Raw genomic sequence first — 23,477 nt, 5'->3', positions numbered from 1 at the left:
TTGCTCACTGTATTTCAAACCCCGATCAGATGAGCGGTTTCTTAATTTCTGCAACAAACATTTGTGTATATTTACACGTTGGAGCTAAGTTTAGGAGGATGGCGCCAACACAGTAACTTCACGTCTTTTCCCCACTCCCAGCATGAAGGAGGCCTATCTGTGTGTCACGTGTTGTGCGTCTGGCTGTTTCCCGCCCATGACGTAATGACGTTGCGATCCAGGCGGCTGGACGTGAGGACGCAAAATATCCCATTACGTGCTGGCGTCACGGAGGAGCGGAAGCGTGCGTGGAGGGATTCTCCCGCCTGCTGAATGTATCCATGTGAAAGAGCAACAGCGGCGCCACACTGCAGACACGTGGAAGCGGCAAAGCACAGGTTAGACAGCAATTCAGCAGCATTCCTCACCACACAACACAAGGATTGGGAATATTTAGGGGGCACATCCAGGAGCTTTTTTTAGGATTAAATGCGATATTTTTGAAGCTCAAATGTGAAGTTTACGAATGGCAAAATAGGTGGGAAACTTGAAAAAAAAATCTAAATACAGTTGGGGGATTTAATTGTCATGGAGATACCGTTTGCTTTGTTTGAATTGCTTCCTTTAGAGGTTCCGCGTACGAATCCCGTGACGAAAACGCGATCTGATGTTGATAGAAACGTAAACAGTAGACTACAAACTATTGACAGCCCCGAGCGGAGCAAACATTATTCTGTACTAACAGGGGAGAGAGATGCTAGTGATGTAGATATTGTAGTCGATTTTTGCTGAACGGATACCAGGTCTGAAGTTGCAGTTGTAGATTAACGGATGGGGTGAGAATAAAATGTTGAAGTGGCGGAGGAGTGAGTGATGGGGAGTATTAAAGGCATAAATGTTACCTGATGAATAGGTCTGTTTATGTATTTGAGGCCATTGTAAATAACGGTGCTCTGGGAGCAGGTCATTGCCACTCTTGCAGTGAAACATGCCGAGTGTTGGCTTCTTGGAAAGAGTTGCTTAATTTGACAAGTATGCTGATTTTGAGGGCAACGTGTGCGTGTGAAGCAGGTATCTCCATTTGTTTCAACACCTCTTACGATACGACATTTCGGCGCACTTTAAGTTGCGTAATGAAATTATGCAACAATCTTTTGAAGGATGACTTTTGTAAGACTGGTTTCTTCTGAAGGCCTATTATTCCCCTCCAAAAAAAAATGAATGCTGGAAATCGGAAACGAAAGAAGGAACTGCTGGAATCACCCAGCATGGAGACCAACATTTGTGTACCCAAAGAGTAGACTGTGTTTCAGGTCCACCTCTAATCTCAGAATCCACAGGTGCCGATTGCTCTGCCGTGTGTTTCCACTATCTGCTGTGGGGTCTCATTTTGTTGGAAACATTGCCTGTTCGTTACAGACATTCTGTTTTGTCTTCGCTGTGACATTATAGAGTTCACCTATCAGTGCCCGAGATCTGCTTTCGTACAATTTTAAACACGCATTAGGTCTTAAACATATCGAACAGTTGGTCTGAAGTGCAGAAAGCAAAATGTTTCCGGTATCTGTAAGAAGGTTGCTGGACTATTCCTGCCGCACGGATAGATCAGCGAATTTCCTGGTCAAATATGTTTCTTTTAGAAAGTGATGATCAACGTTTATGAACCATGTTTCCAGAAATAAAGGTTTCTTTCATTGGTTCAAATATGTCATCCAGTTTTAGTTATTTACTGGCTTTTCTTTGTAATAATCCTGACTGCACCTATGAATGTCCATGCGTTTTGGAATAGGAGTTGAGTGAGAATCTTCACTAAGACTTAAGTCTGTCTAAGTGAATGGGCGAGGGTCTGGCAGATGGAGCACAATGTTGGTAAATGTGAGGTCATCCATTTTGGTAGGAATAACAGCAAAATGGACTATTATTTAAATGGTAAAAAATTGCAGCATGCTGCTGTGCAGAGGGACCTGGGTGTCCTTGTGCAAGAATCACAAGGAGTTGGTTTGCAGGTGCAGCAGGTAATTAAAAAGGAAATGGAATTTTGTCCTTCTTTGCGAGAGGGATGGAGTTTAAAAACAGTGAGATTATGTTGCAGCTGTATAAGGTGCTGGTGAGGCCACATCTGGAGTACTGTGTACAGTTTTGGTCTCCTTACTTGAGAAAGAATATACTGGCAATGGAGGGGGTGCAGAGGAGATTCACTAGGTTGATTCCGGAGTTGAGAGGGTTGGCTTATGAGGAGAGACTGAGTAGACTGGAATTCAGAAGAATGAGGGGAGATCTATTGGAATTCAGAAGAATGAGGGGAGATCTGATAGAAACATATAAGATTATGAAGGGAATAGATAAGATAGAAGCAGGAAAGTTGTTTCCACTGGTAGGTGAAACCAGAACTGGGGGCATGGCCTCAAAATAAAGGGGAGCAGATTTAGGACTGAGTTGAGGAGGAACTTCTTCACACAAAGGGTTGTGAATCTGTGGAATTCCCTGCCCAGTGAAGCAGTTGAGGCTAACTCATTGAATGTTTTTAAGGCAAGAATAGATAAATTTTTGAACAGTCAAGGAATTAAGGGTTATGGTGAGCGGGTGAGTAAGTGGAGCTGAGTCCACAAAAAAAATCAGCCATGATCTTATTGAATGGTGGAGCAGGATCGAGGGGCCAGATGGCCTACTCCTGTTCCTAGTTCTTATGTTTAACAGCCAATAGATTATTATAACCCTGTCAAGTAATTTCAGCAGAATTTAGCCTGAATGTTTGGTCTGTAACATCTCCTTTTACAGCTAGGCATTATTTGGCATGTTAGACTGTTAATCCAAATTGGATTCAGACTGAAGTACTCAGTGTGTATGATACAGTGATTTTAAACATGTCCAGTATTCCCCTGTGCTCACTGACACAATCTTAACTGGCTTGCTTACCCACCCACAGACAGTGCTGTGGAGATGGGCATGGTCAGCCATTTTGAAGGAAGAATTGTGAACGCGACAGATTGGTTGGTACCCGAGACGAGGAGTAATGAATTAACCTGTGGTACCACGTGCAGGGACACCTCATCCAGCAAACCTTTTAAAGTTTAAGTTTATTTCTTGGTGTCACAAGTAGGCTTACATTAATATTGCAATGAAGTTACTGTGAAAATCCCCTAGTCGCCACATTCTGGCACCTGTTCGGGTACACTGAGGGAGAATTTAGCATGGCCCAATGCATCTAACCAGCACATCTTTCAGATTGTGGGAGGAGACTCCGGAGCACCCGGAGGAAACCCACGCAGACACGGGGAGAAGGTGCAAACTCCGCACAGAGACCCAAGCTGGGAATCGAACCCGGGTCCCTGGCGCTGTGAAGCAGCAGTGCTAACCACTGTGCCACCGTGATGCCCAGGTATAGATATAAGACATGCTTCTACCTGTAGTGATAGAAGATAGATTTGTTCCAAAGTGAGACAATGATAAATTCTAAGGATGTGAGTTTGTGTTCATCTTGAAGAGCGGAAATAATCTATCTCCTATTTATCCAATACATTTAGAATACATGTTTTAAAAACATTATTTGCCTTTATGGCATCACAATAATACAATGATTAAAGAGCCTACCCAGTGGTGATGTGCTTTAATAGAAGTGTTGTGTGTTACAGACTCATCACAATTTTCTGATCATATCTTTGTGGTTATGGGAAAGGTAACACCAAAAGGAAGGAGGAAAAATCTGAAGCAGATTAACTCCATGGCAACTTCCAACATTCCTTGGTGACAGCTTGCAGAATATTGTTAGCAAAATTTCATTCTTTTGTATTGGATTGTTCAGCCCCAAATGATCTGTTTTTCTTGTTTAATGAAATCTTCCTTAAATAGTTGTTCAGTTATTTAAAATTCTAGAATTGGATGACATTGATCATCTGCTGTAGCAGGAATCCTTGATTATTGCACCAAACCTGAGACTCCGGGCTGAGGAGGGGACCACTGGATTTATACCACCTCATCCAATGAGGTCTGAAATTATTTTGGGCGTTTGCTTGCTCTCTAACACTGAAATTCTTTGATTCAAAATTTCCAGTATTCTAATGTCGAATAAATAACCAGAACAACCTTGCTCAGATGGAACAGGAAAGAAGTAGCAAGTGTGAGAAAACATAGCTGTCTTTTCATATTTCAGAACAGCACTCTCTGATGGGTACACAAGCCTAGTGACTGTGGTACCAGAGTTTGTAAATTCTAACCTCATCATGGCACATTGTGAAATTGAATCCAATAAATCTCATAATTTGTGGGTGGTCACCATTAAAATAACCGCAAGAGCTGTTGGACTATCGTATCAATCCAACTGGAACCATCCATTAGTGCCTGGACTGGTTAAACATAGAACATAGAACAGCACAGAACAGGCCCTTCGGCCCACGATGTTGTGCCGAGCTTTATCTGAAGCCAAGATCAAGCTATCCCACTCCCTAACATCCTGGTGTGCTCCATGTGCCTATCCAATAACCGCTTAAATGTTCCTAAAGTGTCTGACTCCACTATCACTGCAGGCAGTCCATTCCACACCCCAACCACTCTCTGCGTAAAGAACCTACCTCTGATATCCTTCCTATATCTCCCACCATGAACCCTATAGTTATGCCCCCTTGTAATAGCTCCATCCACCCGAGGAAATAGTCTTTGAACGTTCACTCTATCTATCCCCTTCATCATTTTATAAACCTCTATTAAGTCTCCCCTCAGCCTCCTCCGCTCCAGAGAGAACAGCCCTAGCTCCCTCAACCTTTCCTCATACGACCTACCCTCCAAACCAGGCAGCATCCTGGTAAATCTCCTCTGCACTCTTTCCAGCACTTCCACATCCTTCTTATAGTGAGGTGACCAGAACTGCACACAATATTCCAAATGTGGTCTCACCAAGGTCCTGTACAGTTGCAGCATAACCCCACGGCTCTTAAACTCCAACCCCCTGTTAATAAAAGCTAACACACTATAGGCCTTCTTCACAGCTCTGTCCACTTGAGTGGCAACCTTTAGAGATCTGTGGAAATGGACCCCAAGATCTCTCTGTTCCTCCACAGTCTTCAGAACCCTACCTTTGACCCTGTAATCCACATTTAAATTAGTCCTACCAAAATGAATCACCTCACATTTCTCAGGGTTAAACTCCATTTGCCATTTTTCAGCCCAGCTTTGCATCCTATCTATGTCTCTTTGCAGCCTACAACAGCCCTCCACCTCATCCACTACTCCACCAATCTTGGTGTCATCAGCAAATTTACTGATCCACCCTTCAGCCCCCTCCTCTAAGTCATTAATAAAAATCACAAAGAGCAGAGGACCAAGCACTGACCCCTGTGGCATTCCGCTAGCAACCTGCCTCCAATCCGAAAATTTTCCATACACCACCACCCTCTGTCTTCGATCAGACAGCCAGTTACCTATCCAATCGGCCAACTTTCCCTCTATCCCACACCTCCTCACTTTCATCATAAGCCGACCATGGGGGACCTTATCAAACGCCTTACTAAAATCCATGTATGACATCAACTGCCCTACCTTCATCAACACACTTAGTTACCTCCTCAAAAAATTCAATCAAATTTGTGAGGCACGACTTGCCCTTCACGAATCCGTGCTGACTATCCCGGATTAATCCGCATCTTTCTAAATGGTCGTAAATCTCATCCCTAAGGACCTTTTCCATCAATTTACCAACCACCGAAGTAAGACTAACCGGTCTATAATTACCAGGGTCATTTCTATTCCCTTTCTTAAACAGAGGAACAACATTCGCCATTCTCCAGTCCTCTGGCACTATCCCCGTGAACAGCCAGGACCCAAAGATCAAAGCCAAAGGCTCTGCAATCTCATCCCTTGCCTCCCAAAGAATCCTAAGATATATTTCATCAGGCCCAGGGGACTTATCGACCTTCAGTTTATTCAAAACTGCCAGGACATCCTCCGAACATCTATTTCCTCCAGCCTATTAGCCTGTAACACCATCTCTTCCTCAAAAACATGGCCCCTCTCCTTGGTGAACACTGAAGAAAAGTATTCATTCATCACCTCGCCTATCTCTACTGACTCCATACACAAGTTCCCACTACTGTCCTTGACCGGCCCTAACCTCACCCTGGTTTTATTCCTCACATAAGAGTAAAAAGCCTTGGGGTTTTCCTTGATCCGACCCGCCAAGGACTTCTCATGTCCCCTCCTAGCTCTCCTAAGCCTCTTTTTCAGCTCATTCCTTGCTAACTTGTAACCCTCAATCGAGCCATCTGAACCTTGTTTCCTCATCCCTACATAAGCTTCCCTCTTCCTTTTCACAAGACATTCCACCTCTTTCGTGAACCATGGTTCCCTCACTCAGCCATTTCCTCCCTGCCTGACAGGTACATACCTATCAAGGACACCCAGTATTTGTTAACATGTAACTCAGGGTGTCACTGCTCATATCCCAAAAGGATCAAAGAATGGTACAGCACAGAAGGAGGTCATTGGCCCGATGACCTGTGCCAGCTCTTTGATAGAGCTGCCCAATTAGTCCAATGCCTCATATCTGCCCCACATCCCTCTAGACTTCCCCACTTCAAATATTTATCTAATTTCCTTGACATCTTTCCTAAAGCATTGCACACTAACCACCAGTTGAGGCCTAATCGGTGCTTTTAAAAATTAAGCAAAACTTTCTTGCTATTGTGCTATATTGCCTTAGGTAGGTTTGCAGCAGTGATCTCCAGGCCTCAGTCATAAGGCCACTGGACTTTTTGATTATGTTAATGACCTGCAGCGAGTGTGCACAGCATAATTTCAAGTTCAAGTCCCAACCCTGCTTTTTGCAGGGTGAGGCTCCCGCAAGTTCACACGGGAGGCGGCCAAGTTCGCTGTGCAATAAGGGATGGTGTGTAGGTTTCAGAGGTGAGGGATTGACATTGGGGGTCATTGCTTAGACAACCAGCAGTCTTTGCTGCCTCACTAATGAGAATGTTGCTGCGGCCCAAGCAGAGGATCTCAATGGAGGCGCCATCCTTACCAAGGGAGCAGGGACTGCATCAGCCACAGCATTGTTGGAGACATAAGTCTCTGAGAGACCCAGGCACAACAGCAAGTCTCTGACCCGGGATAACAGCATCCTTGCCTTTTTGATTTAAAATCCTTCAAATCAACCGGATCTTCAATCTCCTGTAATGCAGTGATCTCCTCTGAGTTGCTGAAATACTGACACAGTTGGTCTGTGTCATGCTCTGAATATTGCATTGCTCGAGTAAAATAGGTGTTAACTGGCTCATTAAATACCTCGATTGGATTCCTGCTGCTGCCAGGTAGACTATGTCACTGCTGAGATCCCACTTCCTGGAAAAAGTGTAAGGAAGCGGGAACATGTTGGGGAGTGTCAGCTCGAATCCTGTGTAGGGCATTTGCGTAGGCAGGATGGTGGCATAACAAAATCTTGCCACGTTCCTGCCTCCACCAGAAGTAGGTTCTGGGTGGAAAGGTCCATGGTTGACATCCCTATCCCACCACTGCTAGTATTAACCCAGCTGTAGGCAGGCCATGCGGTGTATATGACAGGTAAAGTTGAGCAGCCAGATTATCACCTTGAGGAAGGCAGGAGTGGGATACGCCGGGGGTTGGGGGGGGGGGGGGGCGGATGCAATGGTCAGAGTTCCTCAATCAGGCATTGAGTGCCTTTGAATGAAGGATTTGGCATCAGGAAGGGATGAGCCCACCAGGAGCCACCCCAGGTGCTGTTGATCCTCCTGCCCCTCTGTAATTGGCCAGCAGCTTTCAGTAGGCAGGTCATCTGCCTCTGGGTTCTTGATTCCAGTGGAAGACCCGCCACTGGCCTCACCATTGCCTGGTGTGTATGGTTCAGCGGGCCTTTCCAGTAAGAGGCAGATAGGTCTTCCCAGCTCTCCAGCTGGCAGGCAAGTCTCTGGACGCCTCAGTAAGATACAGCTCAATGTTGATATTTCTGAGCTTCCTCGCTAACTACCCCCGCCTCAGACCCTCCTCGCACCATCCCCTGTCCCCTGCCTCCAAGACTGCCTACGTGGGACTGGGAAAATTCTGCCTTACGCCTCTGTTTCTAAAGCTTTTCTAATGGTGTTACAATATGTCCTGTCTCCTTCAAAGATTTGTGAATAAACCACAGGCTCTGTTCCTGCCTCCCCTTTAATGTACCATTTTGTTTATATTGCTTGTCCTCCTACTTCCTATCAAAGTGCACCACCCAACACTTCTCTGCATTAAATTTAAATTTCATCTCCCATATGTCTGTCCATTTCACCAATCTGTTCATGTTTCCCTCAGGTCTGTTACTAATCCTCACAGTCCAATATATTTCTGGGTTTTACACCATCTTCATTCAGTGTACCACCACAAACCTGCCTCCAGTCTGAAAATAATCACCATTACTGTCTGCTTACTGTCCCTTAGTCAATTTCGAAAATACATACAAATATTTCTTTATTCCTTGGAATTAGAGAGATTAGAAACATCTGGTGAAATGAGTCACATAAAATCAAGATTCAAAACAAATGAGTGTTTGCTGATTACTGGATATGGTGGAGGTGAGTGGAATGGTGTGTGTTTCACAGACTAACACTGATACGCTGCTTCCGTGCAGCCTTACTGTTAGCTGCTTCTCAGTCTGTTAAGTTTATTTATTTATTAGTCACAAGTAAGGCTTGCATTAACACTGCAATGAAGTTACTGTGAAAGTTATACAGTGATCTCCTTACCTGTATGTTGCATTCTGTTGGGAATAGTTTTTAAATTATATACCACTTTCCATAACATTGCTATGTTTAGTGTATAGATTTAATTTACACATATTAATTATGGTAATCTTGCATACAGCCCTATAAAACTTGATCACCTTTAGGAGTGTTCTCCCTCCGATCAACATGGGATCTACATGAATTTTAACTTGGCAACAAAATAGGTAATGAATCTTAATGTGGTAAATAACTAACTGGAATGGGTGGGTTGAGGTTAGAAGAATACACACTTGTCTTGAAAGATGCTGAGAAATTAGCACTGTGAGTTGCTATTTTTGCCTCTCCCTGTTCTGGCCACAGACTAACAATCTTATCAACTGTCCTGTGGTGACCATGCTGCCTGCTATAGTGTGCCTGATAAAGGAGAGCAGCCGAGAAGATTCCTGTACTTGGGAGAATGCCGTTCCTGGTATCTTTCAAAAATACTGAAGGTGGTTTTGAAGTACAAACAAAGAACAATACAGCACAGGAACAGGCCCTTCAGCCCTCCAAGCCTGCACCGATCATGTGTTCCTAACTAGACCATCCGTTTGTATCCCTCTATTCCCAGTCTGTTCATGTGGCTATCTAGATAAGTCTTAAATGATCCTAGCGTGTTTGCCTCAACCACTTTGCTTGGTAGTGCATTCCAGGCCCCCACCACCCTCTGTGTAAAATACGTCCCCCGCATATCTGTACTGAACCTTGCCCCCCTTACCTTGAACTTGTGACCCCTTGTGTTTGTCATTTCTGACTTGGGGAAAAAGCTTCCAACTGTTCACCCTATCTATGCCCTTCATAATTTTATAAACTTCTATTAGGTCGCCCCTCAACCTCCGTCTTTCCAGGGAGAACAACCCTAGTTTACTCCATCTCACCTCATAGCTAATACCCTCCATATCAGGCAACATCCTGGTAAACCTTTTCTGCACTCTCTCCAAAGCCTCCATGTCCTTCTGGTAGCGTGGCGACCAGAACTGGACACAGTATTCCAAATGTGGCCTAACCAACGTTCTATATAACTGCAACATCATATGTCAACTTTTATACTCTATGCCCCGTCCAATAAAGGCAAGCATGCCATATGCCTTCTTCACCACCCTCTCCACCTGTGCTGCCACCTTTAAGGATTTGTGGACTTGCACACCCAGATCCCTCTGTGTGTCTATACTCCTGATGGTTCTGCCATTTATTGTATAGCCTCCCCCTGCATTAGATCTACCAAAATGCATCGCTTTGCATTTATCTAGATTAAATTCCATCTGCTATTTCTCCGCCCAATTTTCCAGCCTATCTATATCCAGCTGTATTCTCTGACAATGTTCATCACTATCCGCAACTCCAGCAATCTTTGTGTCGTCCGCAAACTTACTAATCAGACCAGCTACATCTTCTCCCAAATCATTTATGTATATCACAAACAGCAGAGGTCCCAGTACAGAGACCTGCGGAACACCACTAGTCACAGACCTCCAATCAGAAAAAGACCCCTCCACTGCTACCCTCTGTCTTCTATGGCCAAGCCAGTTCTGTACCCATCTCGCTAGTTCACCTTTGATCCCGTGAGATTTAACCTTTTGCACCAGCCTGCCATGAGGGACCTTGTCAAACGCTTTACTAAAATCCATGACGACAACATCCACGGCCCTTCCCTCGTCAATCATTTTTGTCACCTCCTCAAAAAACTCAACCAAATTTGTGAGGCATGACCTCCCTCGTACAAAACCATGTTGACTATCGCTAATGAGACTATTCAGTTCTAAATGTGTATAGATCCTATCTCTAAGAACCTTCTCCAACAATTTCCCTACCACAGATGTCAAGCTCACTGGCCTATAATTACCCAGGTTATCTTTGCTACCCTTCTTAAATAACGGGACCACATTTGCTATCCTCCAATCCTCTGGGACCTCACCTGCGTCCAATGAAGAAACAAAGATTTCTGTTAGAGGCCCAGCAATTACATCTCTTGTCTCTCTAGTAAAAGTAAGAAGAAAGAATTGTCATTTCTACACTCCCTTATAATGTCCCAAAGTGTTTCACAGACAATGAGCTACTTTGGAATTGCTGCCACTGTTATGCAAACAAGCATGGTACCCAATCTAATTTCAGCAAGCTTTCACAAAGAACAATGATAAAGATAAAGATTTGAAAAAAAAGTAACATAAAGAGAAACAAAATTATTTGGCAATTTGATGGAACCGGAATGGAATTAGAGATCTGCTGTTATTTGAGAATGGGGTTTGGAATTCGAGAGCAAGGTAAATTAGAGACAAGTAGAGCAAAATGGGCAGCTAGCAGCTGGCAGGAGTAATGCTGGAGATGAGTTTACAGATCAGTAGATATTATCTGAAGTTGTTGACACAGGAACAAGTGGCCAAATGTCGAAAATAGTTACTTAAAGAACCAACCCTGAAAACTTTACATCTCCCAACAGAGGTAATAAATCCGCTTCCCAATTAAACTGTCACTAACAGGAGGCTGGGTCAGCCTGCCAGTACTAGTACTGGTCCATTCAGTTTCCTATAACTGACAGGACTGTTACAACCACAGTAAAAAGCATGGGTGGGAATCATGGCTGTCCAAGAATGAAGTATATGACAAAGTGGAGAGGAAAATGGAGCAGAAAAGATGAGGGAAGAAAAGAAGAAAATACAAGAGCAGTGCTAGACAATCATACCTGAAGGATCAAAAAGTGAAAAAGAATGACTTGAGACGAGCAGGGAGAGAGACAGTTCTGGCAAGAGGCACTAGTTTGTTCCTATGCAACACCACAAATGTCAATGAGTGTAATACTTAAAAAATCCTAATGCTTGAAAGCTGATGAGAAGTATGTAAAATCTGCCAGTCATTTGTGTAAAAATGATATTTCACACTGTGGAGTTAGAGGAATGTTGTGCTACAGTGGAGAAAGTATAAGCAGTGTGTTACCCTTGGATCGCAAACAAACAGGAATTGGACATTCAGTCCCACCAGTCGGTTCCACTACAATTAGATCATGGCCAATGTATATGTTAACTCCATTTATTTGCCTTGGTTTTGTAACCATTAATACCATGACTGAGCAAAAAATCTATCCACCTCAATTTTGACATTTTCAGTTGACTTCCAGCCTCGACAACCTTCCGGGGGAGAGAGTTTCAGATTTCAAATACCCTTTTGGTGAAGAAGTGATTCCTGACATCACCCTGAGGGACCTAACTCAAATGTTAACATTATTTCCTCTTGTCCTGGACTGCCCCCTCCACTGGGGATGAGTTTACAGATCAGTAGATATTATCTTAAGTTGTTGACACAGGAACAAGTGGCGAAATGTAGAAAATAGTGACTCAAAGAAACAACCCTGTAAACTTTACATCTCCCAGTTGAGGTAATAATTCCGTGAGGAAATAGTTTCTCTCAATCCTATCAATCCCTTTAATCATCTTAAAACACATTAATTTTATATTCCGAGGGAATACAAGCCTAACCAATACAACCTATCCTTATAAATGTAACCCTTTTAGTTCTGCTATCATTCTGGTGAATCTGCTTTCCAGCTTTCCCAGGCTGATATGTCCTTCCTAAGATGTGGTGCCGACAAATGAGTGCCATACTCTAACCAGATCTGTACATATGTAAAATGACTTCCACAACTTTATCTTTCAGCCTCCTTGATAAAGACCAACATCCTATTTTCCTTTTAGATTATTTTTTGAACCTGACCACGAATCTTTGGTGATTTTTGTACTGGGACCCCTAAATCTCTACTCCTCTGCAGTTCCTAACTTCTTCCCAGTTGTTAAAAGGTATTCTGAGAGACAGGATCTTCAGGCATTTAGAGATGCAAGGACTGATTAGGGACAGTCAGCATAGCTTTGTGAGTGGAAAATCATGTCTCACAAATTTGATTGAGTTTTTTGAAGGGGTAACCAAGAAGGTCGATGAGGGCAGTGCAGTTGATGTTATCTACTGGACCTTAGCAAGGCCTTTGACAAGGTACCGCATGGTAGGTTGTTGCATAAGGTTAAATCTCACGGGATCCAGGGTGAGATAGCCAAATGGATATAAAATTGGCTGGATGACAGAAGACAGAGGGTTGTTGTAGAGGGTTGTTTTTCAAACTGGAGGCCTGTGACCAGTGGTGTGCCTCAGGGATCAGTGCTGGGTCCACTGTTATTTGTCATTTATATTAATGATTTGGATGAGAATTCAATAGGCATGGTTAGTAAGTTTACAGATGACACCAAGATTGGTGGCATAGTGGACAGTGAAGAAGATTATTGAGGATTGCAATGGGATCTTGATCAATTGGGCCAGTGGGCCGACGAATGGCAGATGGAGTTTAATTTAGATGAATGTGAGGTGATGCATTTTGGTCGATCGAGCCAGGCAAGACTTACGCGGTTGATGGTAGGGCTTTGGGGAGAGTTACAGAACAAAGAGATCTAGGAGTACAGGTTCATAGCTCCTTGAAAGTGGAGTCACAGGTGGACAGAGTGGTGAAGAAGGCATTCAGCATACTTGGTTTCATTGGTCAGAACATTGAATACAGTAGTTAGGATGTCTTGTTGAAGTTGTACAAGACATTGGTACGACCAGACTTGGAATACTGTGTGCAGTTCTGGTCACCCTATTATAGAAAGGATATTATTAAACTAGAAAGAGTGCAGAAAAGATTTACTAGGATGCTACTGGAACTTGATGGTTTGAGTTATGAGAGGCTGGTAGACTGGGACTTTTCTTCTCTGTGGAGCGTAGGAGGCTGAGGGGTGATCTTATAGAGGTCTATAAAATAATGAGGGACACAGATCAGCTAGATAGTCAATATCTTTTCCCAAAGTTAGAGGAGTCTAAAATGAGAGGGCAGAGGTTTAAGGTGAGAGGGGAGAGATACAAAAGGGTCCAGAGGGGCAATTTTTTCACACAGAGGGTGGTGAGTCTCTCATGAATATTGTGAGACCCTAATATAGACCCCTGAGGGACATCACCAGGTGTTTCCTGCCAATTGGAGTACATACTCATCACCCTTGCTCCATCTGACATCTTGACAAATTCCTAATGTCAATAGGTTGCCTCCAATTTTAGGTGCTCTCACTTTTGTGAACAGTCCCTTGCCTTGTTACTTGCCTTCTGGAAGTCCAAATGAAAAGCATTCACTCCCTCCACCACTGGTGCACAGTGGCAGCAGTGAGCATCATCTACAAGATATGCTGCAGCAACTCAATAATGTTCCTTCAACAGCAACTTCCAAACCCACAACCTCTATAACCTCAAAGGACAAGTGCAGCTGATGCATGGGAACATCGCCCCCTGCAATTTCTCCTCCAAGCCACACACCATCCTGACTTGGAATTATCCCTGGGTCTAAATCCTGGCAGTCCCTCTCTAACAGCACTGTGGGTGTAACTACGCCACATGGACTGAAGCGGTTCAAGAAGGCGGCTCACCACCACCTTCTGAAGGGCAATTAGGGATGGGCAATAATGCTAGCCTAGCCACTGACACCCACATCCTGTGAACAAATAAAAGTAAATATTAAAAACATCCACAGACACTTAGTTACCATGTTAGTTACCTCCTGAAAAAATCAACTAGATTTGTTAGAGATGACTTAACCTTTGGAAATCTATATTGATGCAAAGATTGATACACACAGGGCCAATAAGGCACCATCCATTGAACAAAGCACCAATGCTAAGAACAGATTTAAGTTGCTTCCCTGTTGATTTGTAAATTAATTTTAATATTTGAACTTTGACACCCGGATCCGAGTTCAATTCTGACCTCGGATCACTGTCCGTGTGGAGTGTGCACGTTCCCCCTGTGTCAATGCGGGTTTCTTCTGGGTGCTCTGGTTTCCTCCCACAGTCCAAAGATGTGCAGGTTAGGTGGATTGGCCATTCCAAAATGTTCCTTAGTGTCAGGAGTATTAGCAGGGTAAATACGTGGGGTTACGAGAATAGGGCCTGGGTTGGATTTTTGTTAGTGCAGGTTCAATGGGCCGAATGGCCACCTTCTGCAAAGTAGGGATTCTATGATTCACGAAAAGTAAATACTAGTTATTCTGACTCGGTCTGAAGGAGGATGCCTAAATTTCGATTTTACACAGATTATTTCAATGATATTGAATAATGTCTTTAATATTATGTATATTTAAATGATAAAGAACAGTGGAACTCCAGAAAGAACTCGAGGTCCATGCACATAGATCACTAAAATATAATAATCAAGTATGAATATTAATAAAAAGGTGAATGGAATGTTATGCTTTATGTCAAGTGGGCCAGAATATAATGAGGAGAAAGTTTTTTGCCGCAGCTATACAAAGCCCTGGTTTGACCACATCTGGAGCACTGTGTACAGTTCTGGCCAACAAACTTGGAAAGGATATTAAATCAAAATGACATTATATTGAATTATAATAAGAATGAATGAAACATGAGAAATTAGAAAACTTGCAAAATGGAAAAAGATTCTGAAGACTTCTGATCAAAGAACCCCTAAATTGTTTTGTTTCAGATTCTAGCATCTGCAGTAATTGGCTTTGAGCTTGATAATTATACCTGTCCATGCAGGTGGGTAGTAGCTATTGAAATTTTCAAAATCTAGCCATTTGAAACAAAACATCATCATCTTGCATCTTGATGAATGAATCACAATGCTTGGCAGAAATCTCTACAGCCGTTTAATGGTACTCTGATAAAGGGTCATCCAGACTCAAGCCCTTGGCTCTATTCTCTCTCTACAGATGCTGTCAGACCTGCTGAGATTTTCCAGCATTTTCTGTTTTTGTGTTTTACATAAGAATATAAGAACTAGGAGCAGGAATAGGCCATCTGGCCCCTCGAGCCTGCTCCGCCATTCAATAAGATCATGGCTGATCTTTTCATGGACTCAGCTCCACTTACCCACCCACTCACCATAACCCTTAATTCCTTTACTGTTCAAAAATGTATCTATCCTTGCCTTAAAAACGTTCAATGAGGTCGCCTCAACTGCTTCACTGGGCAGGGAATTCCACAGATTCACAACCCTTTGTGTGAAGAAGTTCCTCCTCAACTCAGTCCTAAATCTGCTTCCCCTTATTTTGAGGCTATGCCCCCTAGTTCTAGTTTCACCCGCCAGTGGAAACAACCTCTCTGCTTCTATCTTATGTATTCCCTTCATAATCTTATGTTTCTATAAGATCTCTCCTCATTCTTCTGAATTCCAATGAGTATAGCCCCAGTCTACTCAGTCTCTCCTCATAAGACAACCCTCTCAACTCCAGAATCAACCTAGTGAATCTCCTCTGCACCCCTTCCAGTGCCAGTATATCCTTTCTCAAGTGAGGAGACCAAAACTGTACACAGGACTCCAGGTGTGGCCTCACCAGCACCTTATACAGTTTTAATGGTGCAACTGCCTCTCCCATAAACAGACCTTGTCCCTCACAATCCAGCAATTGATTTTCTATATCCTGATTTCCCTGAGCCATTAACTGTTCCCTCTGCTGCAATAATCTGCTGACTAATAAGGTCCCACACTATTCTGCCAAACGTCTTCAAGATGTGGAGATGCCGGCGTTGGACTTGGGTGACACAGTAAGAAGTCTCACAACACCAGGTTAAAATCCAACAGGTTTATTTGGAATCACGAGCTTTTGGAGCGCTGCTCCTTCATCAGGTGAGTGGAGAGGAAGGTTCACCAATTGCAAGATATTTACAGATTGGAATGTGAAGAATGGTTGGAATGCGAGTCTTCCAGGTAATCAAGTCTTTATAGGTACGGACAGTGTGAGGGGAGAGAGGGATAATCACAGGTTAAAGAGGTGTCAATTGTCACAAGCCAGGACAGTTAGTAGGATTTTGTAAGCCCAGGCCAAATGGTGGGGGTTACATGTAGCATGACATAAACCCAAGATCCCAGTTGAGGCCGTCCTCATATGTGCGGAACTTGGCTATCAGTTTCTGCTCGGCAATTCTGCGTTGTCATGTGTCTTGAAGGCCACCTTGGAGAATGTTTACCCGAAGATCAGAGGCTGAATGCCCTTGACTTCTGAAGTGTTCCCGACTGGAAGGGAACACTCCTGCCTGGTGATTGTCGCGCGGTGTCCATTCATCCATTGTCTTAGCGTCTGCCTGGTCTCGCTGATCTACCACACCTCGGGACATTCTTTCCTTTCCATCCTTTCCATCTTCAAAGCAGTGAGGATTATCTGTAAACCAACGAAAATGAAAACTGTGGGAGGTTCGATAGTAATTGGACTGTTTGTACAGCCCGTTTATAACTGGGCAATAAGTTGATAATCCACCCAAAGTACGCGTCTGAGGATTTACTGCTTTTTGTGGGAGATAGTTCCACACTTATACCTTCTTTTGCATGAAGGGAAATTAACTAACTTCTCTCCTGAATGACCTGGAGCTGATTTTAAGGTTATGTCTTAATGTCTGAGACTGCCCCATTTGTGGAAATAGTTTCTCTATATCTACCTCCAATGTTCTTTTCAAACCAGGGCTTTGTATAGCAAAGCTTCCTCATTATATTCTAGTCCTCTTGACGTGATCCAACTACATTCAAGAAGCTTGACGCCATCCGGGACAAAGCAGCCTATTTAACTGGTACCCCACTCACCACCTTCGACATTCACTCCTTCCATCAGCGTGTCATAGTGTGTACCATCTGCAAGATGCACTGTAGCAACTTGCCAAGGCTCCTTCAAAAGCATCTTCCAAACAGGCAACCTCTACCATCTGAAGGACAAGGACAGCAGATGCATGGGAATACAACCACATGCTAGTTCCCCTTCAAGCCACGCACCATCTTGACTTGTAACTATATTGCTGTTCCTTCACTATCGATGGGTTACAGTCCCTTTCTGACAGCACTGTGGATGCACCCTCACGGACTTCAACGGTTCAAGAAAGCAGCTCACTACTATCTTCTCGAGGGCTATTAAGGATGAGCAATAAATGCTGGCCAGTCAGTGAAGCACACATCCTGCAAAATAAGTTATAAAACATCTGTGATACATTTCTAGTTGTTTCATTAAAATACGTTTATTCCCACTGATGTCTTCAGTATCTTTTCTCCCTGGTTGAAAACTAGAATATGCCTTTCATCCTCCTGGTCTGGGGGTTGCTGCGGATGGAGCACGGCAATTGCCTTTGGAACGCTGAGCCGAATGTGGAAATATTTTCATTTGGGAATTTCAATTAAACAGAGTTCTCTTGACTATTAGCACAGAGGCGGCACAGTGGTTAGCACTGCTGCTTCACAGCGCCAAGGTCCCGGGTTCGATTCCTGGCTTAAGTCACTGTCTGTGTGGAGTTTGCATGTTCTCCCTGTGTCTGCGTGGGTTTCCTCCAGGCGATCCGGTTTCTTCCCACATTGCATTGACCCGAACAGATGCCAGAGTGTGGTGACTTGGGGAATTTCACAGTAACTTCATTGCAGTGTTAATGCAAGCCTTACTTGTGACTAATAAATAAACTTTAACTTTAGTTCTGTCTACTACTTACATGTTGCACCGTTCTTCATTATGTGTTCATTCTAAAAAATATTTCAGTATGATGGAATGCAACGCAAGTTTATAAGGTGAAAAAAGAACAGAAAATGCTGTAAATACTCAGCAGGTCAGGCAGCATCTGTGGAGAGATGTATTGACGTGGAAAGAGAACTGGTTGACAAGACAGGAAGCAGAGAGTGGGAATAAACGGGTCCTTTTGAGAGTGGCAGGCAGTGACTAGTGGGGTACCGCAGGGTTCAGTCCTGGGACCCCAGCTATTCACAATAATGATTTGGACAAAGGAATTGAATGCAATATCTCCAAATTTGCAGACGACACTAAGCTGGGTGGCAGTGTGTGCTGTGAGGAGGATGCTCAGAGGCTGCAGGGTGGGCAAATACTTGGCAAATGCAATCTAATGTGGATAAATGTGAGGGTATCCACTTTGGTGGCAAAAACAGGAAGGAAGATTATTATCTGAATGGTGGCAGTTTAGGAAAAGGGGAAGTGTAACGTGACCTGGGTGTCATGGTGGAACAGTCGCTGAAGGTTGGCATGCAGGTACAGCAGGCGGTGAGGAAAGCTAATGGCATGCTGGCCTTCATAGTAAGAGGATTTGAGTATGAGTAAGGATGTCTTGCTGCAGTTATACAGGGCCTTGGTGAGGCCACACCTTGAGTATTGTGTGCAATTTTGGTCTCCTAGTCTGAGGCAGGACATTCTCGCTATTGAGGGAGTCCAGCGAAGGTTCACCAGACTGATTCCTGGAATGGCAGGATTTGCACCGATTAAGAATGAAATTGAAAAACTTAGAGCAGAGAGAGGTTTCCTCGAGCAAGTCTTAAGCCGTGGAGCCGAAAAAGCAAAAGAATTGGCAGGCCCCGCGTACCATGAAATCAGGAAACTGGTTGACTTTAGCTAACCATCTATCAACTCGGAACTGTAGCTACTGGGTTATGTTTGCAAGATGGCAAAATCTGTTTGGAGTGCAATCATTGTGGGAAGAGTTAATCATGGTGCACTTAAATGATGGTCAGTGATTATTTAAGATATATGTATATTTAGGATTTGTTTTTTTTTAACGTATCTTCACACGCATTTTTACCTTTGGGAAATGGTGAGAAAATGTTGGAAAGATTCCCGAGCTGATTATCAGCACATTGAACCACGTTGAACGCTCCTTCTGTGGCCAACAAGTCCTGGTAGGGTTCTACCACTGCACCACAAGATCTCCCTAGGAACTACACAGGTTATCACTTACAGGGTGTAGGGCCTGTTGACCATGCGGCACGGTAGCACAGTGGTTAGCACTGCTGCCTCACAGCGCCAGGGACCCGGGTTAAATTCCAGCCTTGGGTCACTCTCTGTGTGGAGTTTGTACGTTCTCCCCATGTCTGCGTGGGTTTCCTCCAGGTGCTCTGGTTTCCTCCCGCAGTCCAAGGATGTGCGGATTAGATTGATTGGCAATGCTAAATTGCCTCTCAGTGTCAGGAGGATTAGCAGGGTAAATACATGGAGTTATGGGGATAGGGACTGGGTGGGATTGTTGTCGGTGCAGGCTCGATGGGCCGAATGGCCTCCTTCTGCACTGTAGGTATTCTATGATTCTAAGAGACTGGATCAACTGGGCTTGTACTCACTGGAATTTAGAAGAATGAGAGGGGATCTCATAGAGTCATAGAGATTTACAGCATGGAAACAGGCCCTTCAGCCTAACATGTCCATGCCGCCCTTGCTTTTTTAAACCCCTAATGGCCCACATTTGGCCCATATCCCTCTATACCTATCTTATCCATGTAACTGTCTAAACGCTTTTTAAAATTCAAAGTTGTCCCTGCCTCTACTACTACCTCTGGCAGCTTGTTCCAGACACTCACCACCCTCTGTGTGAAAACATTGCCCCTCTGGACCCTTCTATATCTCTCCCCTCTCACCTTAAACCTATGCCCTCTAGTTTTAGACTCCCCTACCTTTGGGAAAAGATATTGACTATCCAGCTGATCTATGCCACTCATTATTTTATAGGCCTCTATAAGATCACCCCTCAGCCTTCACGCTCCAGAGAAAATAGTCCCAGTCTATTCAGCCTCTCCTTATAACTCCAACCATCAAGTCCCAGTAGCATCCTAGTAAATCTCTTCTGCACTCTTTCTAGTTTAATAATATCCTTTCTATAATAGGGTGACCAGAACTGTACAGAATATTCCAAGTGTGGCCTTACCAAATATCTTGTACAACTTCAACAAGACATTCCAACTCCTGTATTCAATGTTCTGACCGATGAAACCAAGCATGGTGAATGCCTTCTTCACCACTCTGTCCACCTATGACTCCACTTTCAAGGAGCTATGAACCTGTACCCCTAGATTTATTTGTTCTGTAACTCTCCCCAACACCCTACCATTAACTGAGTAAGTCCTGCCCTGGTTCAATCTACCAAAATGCATCACCTCGCATTTATCTAAATTAAACACATCTGTCATTCGTCAGCCCACTGGCCCAACTGATCAAGATCCCGTTGCAATCCGAGATAACCTTCTTCACTGTCCACAATGCCACAAATCTTGGTGTCATCTACAAACTTACTAACCATGCCTTCTATGTTCTCATCCAAATCATTAACATAAATGACAAATAACAGTGGACCCAGCACCGATCCCTGAGGCACTCCGCTGGTCACATGCCTCCAGTTTGAAAGACAACTCTCTACAACCACCCTCTGGCCTCCTGTCATCAAGCCAATTTTGTATCCATTTAGATACCTCACCCTGGATCCCGTGAGATTTAACCTTATGCAACAACCTACCATGCGGTACCTTGTCAAAGGCCTTGCTAAGGTCCATGTAGACAACATCAACTGCACTGCCCTCATCTACCTTCTTGGTTACCCCTTCAAAAAACTCAATCAAATTTGTGAGACATGATTTTCCACTCACAAAGCCATGCTGACTGTCCCTAATCAGTTCCTGCATCTCTAAATGCCTGTAGATCCTGTCTCTCAAAATACCTTTCAACAACTTACCCACCACAGATGTATACAGATTTATAGTTTATACGTTTCATAGAAACATATAAAATCCTGATGGGACTGGACGGCTAGATACGAGAAGAATGTTCCCGATGTTGGGGAAGTGCAGAACTCGGGGTCATAGTCTAAGAATCTCATGAGGAAGAACTTCTTCACTCAGAGAGTTGTGAACCTGTGGAATTCTCCACCACAGAAAGCTGTTGGGAGCCAGTTGGTTAGATATGTTCACGAGGGAGCTGGACGTGGCCCTTGTGGCTAAAGGGATCAAGCGATATGGAGAGAAAGCGGGAGTGGGATACTGAAAGTCATCAGCCATGGTCATATTGAATGGTGGTGCAGGGTCGAAAGGCCGAATGGCCTCCTCCTACACCTATTTTCTATGTTTCTATTAGCCTACTTTCACACCAACCCTTAAGGCTGTAATGACTAATTTTATGAAGCGGTGATCAGGAATTTTAAAAATTAATATTATCCCAGACCTTATCCCGGTTGGTTAATGGATCAAGATAGTGATCAGTATGCAGTGAAAGACCTCCTTGGAAATGTCCACCTCCACCCATACTTCCTGAGTGAAGTTGATATTGATGAAGATTTGTGAAGGGACAGACTTACTGAAAGAAAAGCATTAGTTCTGGTTCTGCTTGCCTCCTGACAACAATCCTTGACATCAGCTGACTATTGTCTCTTGTGCCATAGCTGTTCTTGTGTCCAAAGCTGTTGATAAGTGTGTGTTGGAGGCGATTTTCCCATCCTGCTGCAGCGGGCCGGGAGATTCCAGCGGCATTTGATGCGTGGGATCTTCGCTGGCCATCCCTCCCAGCCTGGGCCCCCTGGCACAGCCCAAGGGCAAAGTGCCAATGCCCAGGGGGCACCTTGGCAATGCCCATTGGGCATGGGGCAGTTCCAAGAAGGCGGAGCTTAATAGAGGCGATTGGTGGGGGGCGTCCCCCTGCCACTCTGCAGCTGGGATTGGTGGGAGGGAGGTCAGTGACCGGGGCTGGCCATCTGCAGCCGGCGGGGTCAGGACTGCATGGGGTTTGATTTGGAACTGCATGGGGGGGGGGGGGGGGGTTGGGACTGCCGATGGGGGGGGGGGGGGGGGAAGCGGGGGGTCGTGGCTATGGGGTGGGGGAGGGTCGAGGCTGGCCCAGGCATGCTTGGGGGGTCAGCCATCGGTCTGTGGGGGGACAGAGGGAGGGGAGTCGCAGGGCTGGCCAGCAATCAGGAGGCTTGCATACGGGGCCACTGCGCATGTGCTGATCTCGGCACTGACAGATCGCGCATGCACAGTGGCCCACTCAGCGCTATGCTGCCGGCCTCCTGGGTGGAGATAGGCCTCACCCTCTGATTATTCGTGCAATTTACCCTAGTGCATGCTGCAGTGCAGTGAGTGTGGGAGATTCATTTTGGCAGTCCCATTGAAAAAACAGTGGGATTTACTCCAGTATTCATGCAATTTGATACTTCGAATTTGTTTGGGAGAATCGCCTCCGTGGTGTCTCCTTGCTGGTCGCAGTTAGGCTCGAATGATATCACTAGACACAAGCTTCTTCGCAAGATCATCTGAGGGGGACTCCTTTTGATGGCGTTTCATTCACAAAATAATCGCACTAACTGAAAGGGCTCTCTATATATAAATACCTTGGAAAAAATCTTATGATTCAAATAGACTTTATTGGCCCTCCAATTTCAGTAGAAGGAAGGGGAATTCTGCTCCTTCAGTACAACCCTCTTCAAAGTTAATTTTATTTGTACAGGAACTGGAGAGTAAAGGGCCATGAGAACAATTTTAAAGTTTAGAATCTTGGTTATTTGGTTTTATTAAATTTTAGCAAATTTAACCAGAAGCTGTTTTCAGAAGTAACCAATGGAATAGGTTAGGAGCAGGCAGAGCAGTCGTGGGTTTAACTCTTTGAGACCAGCAGTTTCGTGTTTGCATCAAAACGAAAAACAGAACAACATTTCAGTTGTTACTTTATTCAGAGAGTATTACAGGAATGACATTTCTGTATTCTCAGGGGTTTTAAAACCCACAAAGGAAAATAACATGAGTGGTTAAAGGAGGAGACAGGCCATCTGGCTTTCTAATAGAGCATCTTTTGCAGAGGAAGATTTGGCACTTAGACTTGCCTATTTTCAACCCTATATCCCCTCAAGTTGCTAACCGTCGCAGGGTTGTGGTTCAACAGATGCCAGTGGCCTTCCAGAAGAATCACAAAACTATTTGACTATGGGGCATGTTGTAGCTTCATCCAATCCTGTC

General features: G+C 44.3%; 1 protein-coding gene across 2 annotated transcripts in view; it reads left to right on the top strand.

The window, feature by feature from the left end:
* Positions 1 to 283: 283 nt before the first annotated feature.
* The window catches only part of LOC144500817 (zinc finger protein Aiolos-like), a 151,154-nt gene continuing 127,960 nt past the window's right edge, over positions 284 to 23,477 (top strand). Inside the window, exon 1 of one of the 2 annotated variants that reach the window (XM_078224287.1) lies at positions 284 to 377. The gene's annotated coding sequence lies outside the window, so the exon portion shown is untranslated. The remainder of the gene's footprint in view (positions 378 to 23,477) is intronic. The other variant, XM_078224288.1, reaches the window with a different exon arrangement.

This window comes from Mustelus asterias, chromosome 11 (genome assembly GCF_964213995.1).
Source record: "Mustelus asterias chromosome 11, sMusAst1.hap1.1, whole genome shotgun sequence".
Lineage (NCBI taxonomy): Eukaryota > Metazoa > Chordata > Chondrichthyes > Carcharhiniformes > Triakidae > Mustelus > Mustelus asterias.
The sequence above is the reverse complement of the archived record's forward strand: the minus strand, read 5'-3'. Positions and strand labels throughout refer to the sequence as shown.